This window comes from Vicugna pacos, chromosome 14 (assembly GCF_048564905.1).
Source record: "Vicugna pacos chromosome 14, VicPac4, whole genome shotgun sequence".
Taxonomy (NCBI): domain Eukaryota; kingdom Metazoa; phylum Chordata; class Mammalia; order Artiodactyla; family Camelidae; genus Vicugna; species Vicugna pacos.
The window spans coordinates 35,067,421-35,085,276 of NC_133000.1; the positions used below are offsets into that span (position 1 = coordinate 35,067,421).

Consider the following 17,856-nt stretch of genomic DNA (forward strand, 5'->3'; position numbering starts at 1 on the left):
AATCATGACTGAAAACTTCCCAAACTTAAAGAAGGAATCAGATATCCAAGTACAGGAAGCTCAGAGGGTCCCAAACAGGAAGAACCCAAATACACCCACACCAAGACATATCATAATCAAGATGGCCAGAGTCAAGGATAAAGAAATGATTATAAAGGCAGCAAGAGCAAAGCAAAGAGTGAATTACAAGGGAACCCCCATAAGGCTCTCAGCTGATTTCTCTACACAAACACTACAGGCCAGAAGGGAGTGGCAAGATATATTCAAAGCCCTGAATGAAAAAAAGATGCAGCCTATGATACTTTATCCAGCAAGGCTACCCTTTAGGATAGAAGGAGAAATAAAGAGTTTCACAGACAAAAAAAAAAAAGAAGCTGCAGGAGTTTAGCAACACTAAACCCATGCTAAAAGAAATATTGAAATGGCTATTCTAAATTGAAAAGCAGCAGGATGCTACAGAAATGAGAAACGTACAGCTGGAAAGGTGATAACCCATGAATTACAAATAAAGAAAACACGAAATTATAAAAGAAGACATACAAATCACTGAGAGTGGGAGAGGGAGGCAGGGAAATATAGAATCTTTTTTTCTTTCTTTTTTAAATTTTTTTAACAGAAGGATGGGTTTGAGATCATGTTATTATCAGTTTAATAAAACCGGGTATAGGTTAATAGATTTACAAAAAAGGGTAACCACAAGTCAAAAATTTACAAGGGAGTCACAAAAATTAAATAAAATCCATGATAATAGAAAGGAAAATTACCAAACCACAAAAGGAAGAAGAAAGGAACAAAGAGGATATATCAATTCAACTGCAAAGATAAGTTCAAAATGGCAATAAACACACATCTATCATTAATTACTGTAAATGTTAATGGACTAAATGCTCCAGTCAAAAGACATAGAGTGGCAGAGTGGATAATAAAGCAAGAACCTTCAATATGCTGCATAAAAGAGACCCACTTTAGGGAGGACACATATAGATTGAGAGTGAAAGGATGGAAAAGGATATTCCATGCAAATGGAAAAGCCAAAAAAGCAGGTGTTGCAGTACTGATTTCAGACAAAATAGACTTTAAAACAAAGGCCATAAATAAAGATAAAGAGGGACATTTTATAATGATTAAAGGAGTGATACAAGATGAAGGCATTACACTCGTTAATATATATGCACCCAATATAGGAGCACCTAAGTACATACAAGAATTACTAACAGAGATAAAGGGGGATATTGATGGGGATACAATCATAGTTGGAGATTTTAACACTGCATTAACATCACTAGACAGATCTTCCAGACAGAAAATAAACAAGGCAACAGAGAAATTAAATACTACAATAGAAAAACTAGATTTGGTGGATATTTTCAGAGCTTTACACCCCCCAAAAATAGAATATACATTCTTTTCAAGTGCACATGGAACATTTTCCAGGATCAATCATGTACTTGGGCACAAAAGAAACCTCAACAATATTAAGAAGATAGAAATTATCTCAAGCATCTTTACTGACCACAATGCCATGAAACTGGAAATCAACAACAGAGAAACAAAAGAGAAAAAAAGAAAAGCATGGACATTAAACAATATGTTATTGAAAAAAAAATGGATCAATGAGGAAATCAAAGCTGAAATTAAAAAATGCCTTGAGAAAAATGATAATGAAAGCACAACCACTCAAAACCTATGGGACAGCAAAGGCAGTGCTAAGAGGGAAGCTTATACCAATACAGGCCTTCCTCAAAAAAGAACAATCTCAAATAAACAAGTTAACCCAACACCTGAATGAATTAGAAAAAGAACAAAAAGCCCCAAAAAGCAGCAGAAGGAAGGAAATAATAAAGATCAGAGAGGAATTAAATACAATGGAGATTAACAAGACCATAGGAAAAATCAACAGAATCAAAAGCTGTTTTTTTGGAAAAGTAAATAAAGTCCACAAACCTCTGGCCAAGCTCACAAAGAAGAAAAAAGAGAGAGCACAAATTAGCAAAATAAGAAAGGAAAATGGAGAAATTACAACAAACAAAATAGAAATATAGAATATCATATGAAAATATTATGAAAAAGTATATGGAACCAAACTGGATAACCTAGAGGAGATGGACAAATTTCTGGAAACATACTGTCCACCAAAACTGAATCAAGAAGAAACTGAACACTTAAACAATCCGATCACTAGAAAGGAAATAGAAATAGAAATTAAAAACCTCCCTACAAATAAAAGTCCAGGACCGGATGGCTTCACCAGGGAATTCTACCAAACATAAAAGAAGAACTCACACCAGCCCTTCTCAAACTCTTCCAGATGATTGAAAAGGAGGGAATTCTCCCAAACTCATTCTATGAAGCCACCATCACCCTGATACAAAACCAGGCAAAGACACTACAAAAAAAAAGAGAATTATAGGCCAATGTCACTGATGAACATAAACGCCAAAATCCTCACCAAAATTTTAGCAAATAGAATTCAACAACACATAAAAAAGATTATACATCATGACCAAGTGAGGTTCATCGCAGGGACACAAGGCTGGTTCAACATACGCAAATCAATCAATGTAATACATCACATCAACAAGAGAAAGGACAAAAACCACATGATCATCTCAATCGATGCAGAAAAAGCATTTTATAAAATCCAACATCCATTTATGATAAAAAATCTCGCCAAAGTGGGTATAGAGGGAACATATCTCAACATAATAAAAGCTATATATGACAAACCTACAGCCAGCATAGTACTCAACGGTGAAAATCTCAAAAGCTTCCCACTAAAATCTGGACAAGACAAGGATGCCCACTATCACCACTCCTATTCAAAATAGTCCTGGAAGTCCTAGCCACAGCAGTCAGGCAAGAGAAAGAAATAAAAGGGATCCAAATTGGAAAAGAAGAGTTAAAAGTGTCATTATATGCTGATGACATGTTACTATATATAGAAAACCCTAAAAGGTCCACACAAAAGTTTCTAGAGCTGATTGAAGAATTCAGCAAGGTAGCAGGTTACACAATTAACGTTCAAAAACCAGTTGCCTTTCTTTACACTAACGATAAATCAACTGAAAAAGAAAGTAAAGAAACACTCCCCTTTAAAATAGCACCCAAAGTAATAAAATATCTGGGAATAAATCTAACCAAGGAGGTGAAAGAATTATACACAGAAAACTATAAACCACTGATGAAGGAAATTAAAGAAGACTTTAAAAAATGGAAAGATATTCCATGCTCCTGGATTGGAAGAATCAATATTGTTAAAATGGTCACACGGCCCAAGGCAATCTACAGATTTAATGCAATCCCTATCCAATTACCCAGGACATATTTCACAGAACTAGAACAAATCATAATAAAATTTATATGGAATCATCAAAGACCTAGAATTGCCAAAGAATTACTGAAGAGAAAGAAAGAGGCTGAAGGAATAACTCTCCCAGACTTCAGACAATACTATAGAGCTACAGTCATCAAGACAGCATGGTATTGGTACCAAAACAGACATATAGACCAATGGAACAGAATAGAGAGCCCAGAAATGAACCCACAAACTTTTGGTCAACACATCTCGACAAAGGAGGCAAGAATATACAATGGAATAAAGACAGTCTCTTCAGCAAATGGTGTTGGGAAACCTGGACAGCAGCATGTAAAACAATGAAGCTAGAACACTCCCTTACACCATATACAAAAATCAACTCAAAATGGATTAAAGACTTTAACATAAGAAAAGATACAATGAACCTCCTAGAGGAATACATAGGCAAAACATTATCTGACATACATTTCAAAAATTTTCTCCTAGAAGAAATTAAAGCAAGAATAAACAAATGGGACCTAATGAAACTTACAAGCTTCTGCAGAGCAAAGGAAACCAGAAGTAATGGAAGAAGAAAACCTATGGAATGGGAGAAAATTTTTGCAAATGTAACCGACAAAGGCTTGATCTCCAGAATATATAAGCAGCTCATACATCTCAATAAGAAAAAAATAAACAACCCAATCCAAAAATGGGCAGAAGACCTAAACAAGCAATTCTCCAAGAAAGACCTACAAATGATCAAAAAGCACATGAAAAAATGCTCAATATCACTAATTATCAGAGAAATGCAAATCAAAACTACAATGAGGTATCACCTCACACCAGGCAGAATGGCCGTCATTCAAAAATCCACAAATGACAAATGCTGGAGAGGCTGTGGAGAAAGGGGAACCCTCCTGCACTGCTGGTGGGAATGCAGTTTGGTGCAGCCACTGTGGAAAACAGTGTGGATATTCCTCAAAAGACTAGGAATAGACTTACCATATGGCCCAGGAATCCCACTCCTGTGCTTGTATCCAGAAGGAAATCTACTTCAGGATGACACCTGCACTCCAATGTTCATAGCAGCACTATTTACAATAGCCAAAACATGGAAACAGCCTAAATGTCCAACAACAGGTGACTGGATAAAGAAGATATGGTATGTTTTTACAATGGAATACTACTCAGCCATAAAAACCGACAACATAACACCATTTGCAGCAACATAGATGCTCTTTGAGAATGTCATTCTAAGTGAAGTAAGCCAGAAAGAGAAAGAAAAATACCATATGAGATCGCTATTGTGTGGAATCTAAAAAACCAAAACAAACAAACAAACAAAAACAAAGCATAAATACAGGACAGAAATAGACTCACAGACAGAGAATACAGACTTGTGGTTACCGGGGAGGGGGTAGAGGGTGGGAAGGGATAGACTGGTATTTCAAAGTTGTAGAATAGATAAACAAGATTACACTTTATAGCACAGGGAAATATACACAAAATGTTATGATAAATCACAGAGAAAAAAATGTGACAATGAGTGTGTATATGTCCATGAATGACTGAAAAATTGTGCTGAACACTGGAATTTGACACAACACTGTAAAATGATTATGAATCAATAAAAAATGTAAAAAAAAAAAAAAGAAAAGTCCGATGTTGCCACTGTTTGCACAGGAAGTCTGAAATGTTCACAGCGAGATCACAGAATAAAACTAAGACGTAAGAAGAATAATATTTCCAGGTAGTCAGACATAATGGACAATTTGCTACCCTGAAGCACTAAGCAAAGGAATAAAAAAAAATAACGTTGTTTAAGACTTCCTTTACAAACAGGAAAGTTAAGACTGTAAGAAAGTGCAACAGCGCCACCTATGGCTTAAAAGGCCTTCCAGGTTGCCTGGAAAGATGCAACACAAAAATTGTCTGTGGATCAGAAACAAGAATCAGATAACTAAATGCTTATGTAGCACATACTGCACTTCGCTTCAGGAAAGGGAGGGGTATTCAGTACTTAATCAGATATTGCTAATACTCCTGAATATATACAAAAGACACAGGCTCATGGAAACTCATCTTTGAAGAGGAAAGAATCCAGTCCAGCCACTTCATTTTACAGGAGGGGAGACTGAGATCTGGGATCTGTCCTCCTGGCCATCAGCAGCAAAGCTCTCCTAGTCCTCATGTCTTGCACTGTAGCAAAAACCAACAGACCTGTATTAGCCCTATATTCATAAATGTCATGTCTGTATTTTTTCCAACAGTAGGTAATCTAAGTATCTTGCAAAATACTTCTCAAAGAGCCAGGAAGTCATAGAAGTGTATTGAAATACAAAAACATTTATTTACATATTAAAACAGCATGAGCTTTTTTCTATTAAAAAAGCTGACATGTCAAATCAATATTTTGATATTTTAAAACCTATTAAGAGTGCAGAAAAATAAATCAAAATTTTCTTTAATCACAAAAGAGAGAAGCTTATTCCCTGAAAATGATCAATGTGGATTTTTCTAAACTTAATGCTTCTGGTCAGATTCCTACGAATTTAAATGTCTGAGTGTATAGTTACACGGCAGCATGTACACTGAGTTGTAACAATACACATTCTGTGTAAATAATCTTCAAGGTCGTCTGCTTAAGTCAATTTAACTAGTCCCTGTCTCAATAGAATGATACAGATTTCATTAAAACTTCATACTGCACGCACACACACACACAAAACCCTGAATCCTTGTTACTTTAAGCCATATTCATATATATCCATATTGAATATGCATCAGAAACAAGCCACCCTCTTTAGTATTCACAGTTGATCCTTCTAAACTATCTGTCATTGTGACAGCACATTTTTACTAAGCAGCTCTTGGATGCTTTGTATACAAGGCATCTACCTCTCACAGTCAGACACGGTAAACGGCATCACTCAAATTTCACAAATGAGGAAATATACTTAAGCCATGGAAACAACGTACATATTTATCATCAAGAAAGAAAAGAGTAAAGATTTTACTTTCAATATTCACTGACAAACTTTTCCTCCATACTAAGACTACATACATAAAATAAATTCAGTCACTGTAAATTATTCTGTCAAAAAGCACCACTAGAGAAAAACAAGCAACATCATTAGCAATGATTGGACTTTCAAAGCCCACTCCTATTTTGCACTATAATCATTTTTAACGTTTTGTTTTTAGTGCTTACATAGCACTAAAATAAAGAAAACATAAACTATTTAAGTCATTACCTGAGAATGCAACATTTGTGAAAATGTACAATTTTAATTTATGCCACTCTGTCTCACATTCTCAATGGTGTCTCTCCTCTGAAGGCCTCATCAGGCTGAGATCGCCAAAATCGGTCATTTATGGACTCACAGGTGTTCTGGAAACCACTCAACGGGAGGCTGATCAGAGGAGAAATTGAGAATGCATCCTGTGCAGCCTGGGTTCCAGCACCGAGCTAGGCACCGCCAGCTGCGTTTGATTTGGGACAAGCTGCCCACCTCTCAATCCCTCAGCTGCAAAAAGGAGACATTTATACCTATCGTCAAATACCTGCTTTGAAGTAAAACATGAGAAAAACAGTTTAGCTTTTGGTAGGTGTCCACTCACAGCAAGCTTGGTCATTATGATGATGAGGATTACTTTTAATAAGTTAAGCTAGACCAAAAATTAGAAATCACCATAAAGGAGAAACATTTTATCTCAATAAGCATTTCCTTTTGAATGGATTCAAGAAAGTTCTAATGATTTTTTTAATAAACCAAATTTTGTCCATTAATTTTAGATTTACAGGTTTATAGACAAGTCTCCAAAAAAAGAATTAGAGGCCTCTAACCTCTGCATACTAAGAAAGTAAAGTTTAAAAAAAATATGGGTGAGAGTATACCTCAGTTGAGATAGTATGTGCTCAGCACGCGTGAGGCCCTCAGTTCAGTCCCCAGTAACTCCATTTAAAAACTTTTTTTTTAAAAAAAGGAGAATTAAAGGAAAAAGATGGAGGACTACGGAATTTTTTTAGAGAATCCACTCAGATTTAAGATGGGGAAAAAATATCCATTTCTCACAGGAAATCTTGAGAACTATGTAAACCGGATCTGAGTTGTCTAGTCTGTAACACTATTCATGAATTCATATTACCAAGTCTTAAAACTACCTGATAACCCACAGTGGTGATAGTGATCATAAAACCTGCCAATGCGGATCGAACTCCGGCTAGGGCTGCTCTGTTCTGACATCTCTGTCCCTGAGGCCTCACCAGGCTGACAGCACTAAATTTTGTCATTCATGAGCATCTCGTGTAAGTCTTCCATTTGTGCTTCTCAGTCTCCTCTCACCAGCCCCTCTGAGGGAAGCACTGTTATAAACTTCCCCACCCACAGATAAGGCCACTGAGGCACAGAAACTAAACCTGCTCCAGGTCGCATCGGCATTAAAGGACGTCTGTATTTCTGCTGTTTTGCGATTGACAAGGGAATTTGAGATATCAATACAAGATAGACTGTTAAATAATCAAGTCTGTCAGGTCTTCACCTCAAAGAGCAGATACTATAAATTCCTGATGTAGGAAGAGTCTGCCGCCACAAAATGACTCAGCTAGAAATTAATATCCAAGATGAAGCAGCGGATACACATAAATATTCACGACTGTCAACTTCACTCATGGGTCTTGGCCCTTCACTGCCTGAACGGGGGTGAAATCCCCACCCGTGTCTGGGAGGGAAGAGTGGCTCTTCCAGGTCTCACCCAGGCTTCACGGGCTGTTTCCCCCTACAGACTGTCCTAAACGATTAAAAAGCTCTCAAGATTTTTACACCAGGCAAAACTGAAAGACATTTCTGCATATGGAGCACTTTCTCAGGCTTAAACCATTTTTGCCTACACTCAGCAAGGGGGAAAAAAGAAACATGACTCTGCAAAGTCTCTTAGCCTTACCACTCACAGGAGTTGAATGATCTCAGCACAAGATGACCCTTCACATTACAGGATGAGAACAAATAAAGCCGCCCCAACAACAGGCACTCCCAGAGACAGCGCTCAGTAGTCTTCTGCACTCTCACGGTTGTGCAGCCCTCACCACCATCTATTTCCAGAACACTTCATCACCCCAATAGAACACCCCTGTCACTAGCAGTCACTCCACAACCCTCCTCCACCCAGCCCCTTGCAACCATCATCTGCTCTCTGCCACTGCATGAGCCTATTCTGGGCATTTCAGATCACTGAAATCAACAATATGCGGCCGTTTGTGTCTGGTTCCTTTCAATTAACGTGCTGTTATCAAGGCTTTCCCATGTTGAAGTGGTATCAGCATGTCTCTTTTCTTTTGAAAATGTTAAACTTTATTAGAAGGTGGTAAATACTATCAAAAATAGTAGAGAGGGGTATAAGGGATGGGATTTCAAAGGGAAAAGGCCGGGTTGAGCAGTCAGGGTGGACTTCCCAGAGCAGATGGATTTTTCATATTCCCCTTTATTTATTTTTTCTTTTTTATTCACTCTTATGTCTGAATAATGTTCCGCTAAATGGAGATACTACATTTTGTTCATCCATTCAGCAGCTATATATGGACGAGGTCCAGAAGAATGAGTGTAAGTGGTGGCTAGCAAGGCCGGCATTTAAGCAAAGGGCAAGATGTGCTTTCAAAAAAAAAAAAAGCGAACAATCAGAGGCACAAGGAAATTCAGCGCGTTTCTGAGAAAGTGCATGGTTGCTTCAGTAGGACTGCCGTGCAGGGCTGTGGGGGAGAGTGACAGGAGACACAGTGAGGGAGTCACCTGAGAATATTCCCCTCTGCAAGCAGCTCAGCCAATTCTCCTCCCTCATCCTGTATTTTAGAGACATTTTTGCTAGCTTTTCTCTTATTTCAAGTAACAGTACTTTAGTTACACATCTGATCATCTGCATCAGACCACATTAGCTCCAAGCCACAGAAAATCATTCACTGACCGGAGCAGCTCCAAGACATAACATTGATGGACCAGGGAGTCCTGCAGCATCGCATCCTGCAGGCACAAACCACACATGTTCCCTGGTGATGTCCAGAAAGTAAAAGGCATGGAAATATCTCACTGCTGCTGCACGACATCTGCCCCCAAATTGCCCCCAAATCATGCTGGCACAGCACTACTCAACCCTCGCACTACCCAAAAAAAAAAAAGAGAGAGAGAGAAAAGGAAAGAAAAGAAAAGAAAAGAAAAGAAAAGAAAAGAAAAGAAAAGAAAAGAAAAAGAAAAGAATAAAGCTAAGAAAGCAAATTTAGGTTCTTCCATTGAAAACCAGCAAACATCACTGCCAGTATCTGAGCTGGAATGATCCTGACTTCAAAAACCACTGTGCAGTTACTATTCAAACGTGACAGACATATATGTATTTCACGTAGATGATATTACAGTGGGATTTTTCTTTTCGAAATTTCCAGTTGCAACATTAGCACAAGAAAGTTTATGTTTCAGTTTTTAAAAAAATCAATTATTCTCCACTTTCTTAATTTTGAACCTATTATTATTTTATAAAGGGAGCTATGCTGCAGATTATAAACCAAATATCTGGCTTCTGCAAAAAAGTCCTATATGACTTCACTATTTCAGAGCAAGCTTTAATGATGCTTTCAAAAGTGGGGTCTAGGGCGCTCACTAACAGCTCTTTAAATACTGACAAAGATGTGCTATTATGTAATGCAAAGGGTCTACCTACACATCAACTCAGAAACCAAAGAAACTACACGAAAGCCTTAGTTTATCATTTTAAAATATTCCTATTATTTTGAATATTAAATTTCTTAAAAGATAAGATTTTTTTTTTGAGAAAGACATCAGTTGTATTAAATTTCCTCTCACCAAGAAAGCAATCTTTATCAAGAATTAATACCCCTATGGAAATCCAAATGACGGGACGTTTCTAGCTAAGTTAACCTACAGATCTCAACACAAGACTAAATCCTATCAAATCTCACTTGAACGAGCTCAGCAAAGTCCTGGGCTACTCTGGAACTTAGCTCTTCTTTTCCATATGTTGGCAGAGCTAAGATCATCACACAAGGCAGGGAAGGAGAGAAGAGGTAAGTCCACCTGGCGGCCTCCATCTGTTTACTTCCAGCCACAAGGTGTCGCTAGAGCGACCCCGCTAACAAGCCCTCCCCATAAGGAAATCCGGCATCCACACTGCCCCTGTGGTCCCCAAGCAGCCCCGACGCCCCTCTCCCACTGGTGACCTCCGAGCCTGTGAATGGTCTTCTAATGACCCTCCCAGTTGGTGACACCCTCCCCCTCTTCCCTGTTACACACACACACACACACACACACACACACACAGCCAAGGCAGCCTTCCCAAAGCACAAATTTGATTACATCTCCCCCACTTCAAACCCTTCAGAGTCTCCCTGGTAGAGTTCTAGCCCCACCCCCAACCCTGCTTGCCTATCCTCACCTCAGTACCAGGTCCCCAGTTACCTCAGGGGCCCTGTGACCTGCTGCTACTTCCCACTAGCCTCCAGGCTCATTTTGACTGTTTGTCAAGGAAGCCTTCCTTCCCTCCAACCTCCGCACTTTGGATTAGGTGCCCTGCTGTGTTAATAGAACATTTTAATCTAAGTCAACTTCTGACACTGCTAAGCTCTCAAGAAGCAAGTACATTTTGCTTACTACTGTGGGTCCACCCCCTCTCCCCTAGGCACTCAGAATTGCGTGTGTTATGAATAAAAGAATGAAGGGGTGGGACTCAAAAGGACAGGTAGAGCTGCTCTCCTAAGGGTCACTTCCTGCTGACACCATTCACTGCCTCCTCTGTGTCAGTTCTAGTAAAAACCAAGCTCCTCCAAAGCCCTCCACCCCTAGGCCCTCTCCAGTGTCCTTCAAAGCAGGGTCACCCACCACCCTGGACCACACAGGGCAGTCTCCCCGAGTCCCCACTCCACAAGCCTCCAGGCCTCTACCCGGGCTGCTCCTGCCTCCTGAGTCACCCTCTTGATTCCTTCTCATGGCTGACTCTTACTCTGTCCTCAGAACTGAATGTAGAGCCAATTTCTTCCAGGAAGTCCTCCCTGATGATGTCCTTTAGCTCTTGGCTGGGCTCCGTCTACAGCAGCACTTCTTGGCGACCAACTGGTATTTGTCCACCTGCTCCTTTGAGACCATGAACTCTTGGAGGCCATGTGGGAAAAAGGAGTGAGGTGACAAGAGGGGTGGGAAGAGCAAACAGCAAAATCACAGCTCAAGTCCCAAATTCAAGGATTCTGTCTCAGATAAAAAGAATAAAATGTTTCATAGGTGTGTCATTTGGCTATGATTTTTGTGGCTCATGGAAAACAAGAGCTTGGTGTTCAAGCCTAAAATCCAAGTTACATGCAAAGAAATGTATATATTCATAGCCAAAGGAAACCAGAGCTGCTCAACAACACTTTGCAGTTAAAATCCAAAGGAACTTTGATAAAGGCAATCTCCCTCTCTCTCTTTATTTTTATTTATTTTCTTTTGGTATCATATAGTTTTAGAAGTATTTGTATAACTAAGTGATGGCTGCAGCCTATGATTCTGCACTGGAGTGTTTGGGGCTAAGGAAGCCCAGATTACATGCACTGTGTAAATGCAATCACACCAACACAATGACAGGCGCCCTAGTGGCAGAGCTGAATTTCCAAAGCAGAGAATCTTATGTTGGAAGACATCTCTCAGTAGAAAGTAAGAAATGCAATGTTCTGTACTCAATTTCATTTGCTTTATGGGCCATTAACAGATAGTATATCTTGTCTAATGAAACCCGAAAATATATTGTCATCTTCGATTTTCTCCATCTGACTGTTTTATGTTAAATTTGGATATCAAACCCTCACTCCATACGGAAAGCTCAGGCCTACGCTGCAGCACAGTTACATCCCGTGGAAGAAAGCGGATCAAGGGAGAACTGGAGAGTTTCCCTTCAGAAGCTGCTAAGTGTGGTTTTGCACCTGTACGTCATTTACAACCACACCATCGTCAAAAGAGTAAGACCTTACATCTGTGGAGCAAAAAGCACTGCGGTGCTTCCGAACCACCAAAGAACACTGAGCTTTGTGCAACAGTCCTGAGGCACTTAAAGCGTACTTTCTCTGAAAGGCTCCGAAACTGACTCACTTCACCATTTCAGGTACAACGGGGAGGTACCGGAATTAGTAGAGAGAACATGCCCTTGAAGTCTGACAAGGCCCTGCTTGAATCCTGCTACAGCATTTACTAGCCGCTAAACGGACCAATTCCTTAACCCCTCTGAGAAGGCTTCCCAATCTTCAAAACAGGGCTGCCACCGCCCATTTGGGAGGCATGGATGTGAATGCAACACGCAAGTAGGGCGGCCGACTGGTACATGACACGGGGCCTGGCTAGTTTCCCTCAGCTGCCCTTCTCCCCCTTTAAACTTACACTTTTCCCCCTGGTACGGGTGAAGCCCCCGGAACAGACTGCCCGATTCTTCTGTGTAACCCTGGATACATACCTTACCCTTAGGAGGCCAGAAAAACAACTGCCTCCTCCCCAGTCACTATCAATATTCTTAAGAGTCTGGGTTTTTTTAACTCTATGTTTCAGGGAGACTATTCCAGAATTGTTCAACCACCTTTCTCCAGGTTGGCTCCTCTCCCAGCGCCCATCCCTTCTCACTTCAAATCTTCTGTCTGATTGCCTTTTGTTCGTGGGAAAGAGTCCGCTAGGGTGCGGACTCCCGAGGCCTCCCTCCCTTCCTCACAGGAGAGTGTGACTACATTCTCCCAACTCCCCACTGCGACTCCAGCTTCTGAGGAGTTTCCCCTTGTGGACCCTGCAGCCTCTGGATCGTCCCAAGATGTGCACACGTGGCCAAAACCCTCCCTTCAGATTTCTTCCTGGGTGGCCCTGCCCACCCCCCAGAACCTTAAGGATAAATGCCATTGCTCTGAAAATCACAAACGCCGCTGACTGACACACCAAAGCTGCATGGTCTGGGCTTTCCTCCAAACCAGGCACAGCCCTGCCCCCACCAGCCACAGTCTGCACCTCTTGAGATGAGCTGATCCACTTGCACGGCTGTGAACACCAGCTAAGAATGACAAATCCTAACGTGTATCTCTAGTCCGGCTCCTTCACCTGAGCCCCAGGCTCATAGACCCGAGTGCCTCTTGGAAGTCCTAACTTGGATGACAAATGGCAACTTAAAAATGCCTTATGTCAAAAAAAAAAAAAAAAAAGCCTTATGACCACCATTTACTCTAGACTTCGATTCCTGGCAGGTACCTCCCAGGCTCCCCATTTTAGTAACAGCCCCATCACCCACCTAGGTTTTTGAGGTCACATTCAATTTCCACTGTTCCCTCCACCTGGCCCTGCCCTGGAATCAGTCTTGTCATTTCTGTCACTAAGCCAGTCTCAAGTCTGGTTCTGCGGGGAGCACGGATGGAAACCGTTAAGCTCACAGCAAGGTGCACTGAGTCACAGTCCTCCGATGGGAGTTCCCTGGAGGGATAGGCATCTCCTGCTGCCGGTCACCTCAGAAGGCACTGGATTCTCACAAAGAAGGACCAGGAGAAGGGACTCAAGGATCTCCCGTGGTCTGAGCTTTGAAGGGCCCGAGGTTTGGGGGAGCTCCTCGTTAGCTGACACTCATGTCAGTGAGTAGATGAGGATGGTAGGAACCCAGGCAAGTCTGTTCTCGCTCCGACCCCCTTTCTCTCGGGAGCCACGGGAAAGGCCTGTTTCCAGGGCACAGACCAGACATCACAGATCCCAGCCTGCATTTGCCAACCCAGACAGCCTAGACTCCTTAAGAGTCTAGTAAGTACTTGTGACTCTTACTTTTGTTCTGTTCCCCCCCCCCCAGAATGTGATGGACTCTTTCAGAAAGTCTGGACTGTCTCAAGCAAGACCAAGTCAGTGAAGGATGAAGTGTCCACATTTGGACCAGAGCATGAAAGGAGAAACAAGGCCTCATGTCCAGCATGACGGTGGTGGCCAAACCCTTCCCCTGGGTGAGATGAAACAGGGTCGGGGTGAGAATGCAAGGTCCCTTCACGGCTGACAGGGGTGTTGGAGACTCACTACCGCAAAATAACGACATGGCCGTCAGTGGTGGACATCAGCTGCAACAGACACAGAGTCAGCTATTAACTGCCAAAAAGGGGTAAAAGTAAAGGCCGGTGCAGGGAGGCCTGCACGGCTGCTGAGGCAAACCACAGACCCGGCTCTGAATACCCACTGGCTGAAGAAGAGAGGAAGCTACGGTCCCCTTTAGCGGTCCCTGTGTCCACCAGATCCAAGTGAACCAGCTCCTTAGGACAAGGCAATGTTTTCCTGATACTTAGAAAAACCAGCCTCATAAAGGGAACAAAAGAGTGGCATGGTTTTAGACCCGCTCCTGCCCCTCTATGAATGCAAAATAAAGTAAATGGCTCTGGGAAGGTGAATGCAAAAATAAAACGAAAAAAACAAAAAACTGGTGACTGCTTCCTCCAACAGAGTCCACTGCAGCTGCTCACCCCCGAGCCGGCCACTTCCTCACCAGTGACCGCCGGCCAGGAAGTGCCGTCACGCACGTCACACAGCGACAGCCAGGAACCGTGTGCCGAGCACGTTTGTGTAAAAGCCAGAATCAAGCAAGGTGCTGCAGATTTTGACTTTCCAAGTTTAAATACTCCATGAAAAAAATCCCTCAGCAGCCGCCTAAATCAATTCGCATCTCTCTTCTTCAAAACAAATAAACAAAATTAGTGAGAGAGCATTTGTTACCAAATATAAGGAGGAACAAACAGGTTCCTCAAAGCAAGGACTTTAACAGGTATCAAACTCCAGTGGGTGATGTGCTAACAGAGCAAAAATTCCAAAAAACTAGAAAATAAGAAGATGACTAGGATAATATATGAATCATGGCAACTGTTAAGTTTTTGCTTTTTAAAGTGATGGAGACAGCACAGAGGGCGATCTGGCTATTCCAATGCAGGGTGTGCACAGCCCACATTTTCAGACCCAACAACATGCTCACAGGGTGGTATAAGAGAAAAAGGAAAATAGAAACAGGAAAAGAGGAAAAGCGAAAATAAGAAACACACAAGAACAAAAATAACTGACAGCATTTGCAAGAAATTACGTGAGTGTGATGAGGACAGGGACGCGGGGACGGTGAGACCCACCCTCACCTCCTGATCCAGGGAAGGCAGGGGCCTGAGGGGAGCGGTGCTGCCGGGGGACCCCAACGTGGTCAGCGCCCCAAACCAAAACTTCACCTAGTTGCGTGTAGACAGCTTTTGGGCTACAAAATGTGTTCACATTTCAAGCTGGACAATGTTACTCACTCCCACCAAGAGGAACAGGGGAGAATTAGGTTCTGCTCCTGAACCAAAGCATTGTTTAAAAAATTAATGACTGTGGAATAGTAAAAGCAACTATGGAGTAAAAGTGACTGGAGGAGAACGTGCTTGACCTGAGCTCACTGGCCGCGTTATCTCACTGACGTTCAGATGCTGGCTGAGCCCTTGTGGTACCAAAACAGACAGACCCACAAGGAGGGAGGTTTAATGCGCTGCTGTATTTTGATGCCTGGAGCCATGCCTGGTACACGAGGTTCTGGGTAAACAATGGTGACAGTGTCAACCACTATGGGCTAAGCACACATCCAGCTACTCCACCAAATCCCAAGGGCAGACTTCAAAAGGCAAAAACAATCTGGCATTCTCTGGTGGGTCTGCAGACTCAAAGCCAAGCAGTTGCTGAGCAAAAATGTCACCAGTGCCTCCTTTGACAAAAGAGGAGGCACTGGCCTGGGGGCTGGTGCAGGGCTCCGGGCTTCCACTGCTCACCCACCAGTCTGTCCAGGGCGAGAAGGTGGTCCCTGCTTACATTGCACCGATGCACCTACCTTGAATGACGCCTTGGGACTCAACAGGAGGTGACAGGTGAGGTGAACGGAGCCAGCCTTGGTGTAGCACGGTTCTGGCAGCTATGCCCTCAGCAGTGCCCAGTTTCCTAAACCTGACACCTCATCTCCAAGGAGCAGAAGGGTAGTGTGGGCATGTAGATCACAGGACCATGTGAGGACAAGTACAGATCATGGCCACGACATGCCTCTCCCCTTCCTTAAGCCATAGAGGAATGTCCGGGGAGGAAGTGAAAATTAATCCAGAGCCCGCCAGGCACCACACGCAGGTGGGACACGGATCCCCTGTGTCTGTCATTCACAGGACTGGTGTGGATTTTCTTTTTATCAATTCTCTGGCATCTTCTCCTCCATCTTACCAACAACAAGAAAGGAGAATCTGACCTTAGAATCAGGCAATCACAGAGCCCCTCCTGCACAGCGGGCCCGGCAGCACGTGTCATGTCCTCCGACCGTCACCTGTGGGACCGTCATGAACGCTCTCGAGACTCAAGGCCCGAGACCACAGGCCAGGGGGGACACAGCTCCCCTCAATCTCCCCAGTAAAGGGGGACCACCTCTCGGCAAAGACATCTCACCCTCTTCTGCCCGAGGGACAGCTTGAAAGATACACAGGGAAACATAGTAGAGGGTGAGGGGGTAGGCAGCCCAGAAGAGCTCGTCTGCCCTTCCAAGGCAGAGTGGGGCCTTTGACATAATCACAGGGACAAAGTGAGGACGAATTTTTCCCTGCTCTGTTCCATTCTCCGTGACACGCCTTTCCCTGCATAAGGAGCTCATTCGGATGCCCCTGGCAGTGTTTCTGATGTCCTAAATTGGCATGGTGGCTGTCAGGCAGGGGAGAGGGCCTGAGCCGTGCTGGTGCTGGGCCTGGGATGCAGGAGACACCGGCTCCACCCCGAGCTCAACCAGCACCTCGTTCTGCGTCTCGGGAATCAGAGTCTCATCTATAAGCAAAGGGATGAAACTGTCCCAGGACAGGCTGTCCAACAGGAATGAAATGAGAGTCATGTAAATAACGTTTCCCAGTTGCCACGTTTAAAATGTAAAAAAAAAAAAAAAAAAACAAGTAACTGATTTTAAGAACAGACATTACTTATACTACTGTATGTAAAATACTATCATTTTGACATGTAATCAATATAGAAAATAGCAAGATAGTTTATATTCTTTTTACTAGACAAGTTTCAGCGTCTGATGTGCATTTGACCTACAGCACATCTCAGCTCAGACCAGCCTCCTCCCCAGCACTCCTAACATGAGTGGCTGTGGCTACTCTATTGGACAGCAACTCCAGGGGTCCCACCAAGTTTCCTGGCTGAAAAGGGGGAGTAAGTGTCCACACTAACCCTAAAAGTATCTCTCTGAAACAAAAGCAGATTTACTTTTAAACGTCTGAAAACCGGCGGGCTGCACCTCCTTCCCGCCTTGGCTACAAGACATCCCTCCTCCTTGCTGATCCCATTCTGGATGTAGGGAAGCAGTCTTTCACACAGCCAGGGTGGCCCGGCCTTCAGGTTGACTTGCCTGCTGTCTGTGTCCAGTCCCACGATGTCCTCCTACTCAAATAGGATGTAGAGGAGGGGGGTCTTCTCCCCAGAATTTTCGGGGGCCCCATCCAGCCACTTGGACTTGGGCAAGATGAAGAGTGACTCAGTGAAGTCGTCGATCCTCTT

The 17,856-nt window shown here is 42.8% G+C and overlaps 1 protein-coding gene across 1 annotated transcript in view; it reads right to left on the reverse strand.

The window, feature by feature from the left end:
- Positions 1–17,856, reverse strand: part of LOC140701238 (uncharacterized) — a 166,165-nt gene that overhangs the window by 132,187 nt on the left and 16,122 nt on the right. The gene's annotated exons all lie outside the window — the stretch shown is intronic.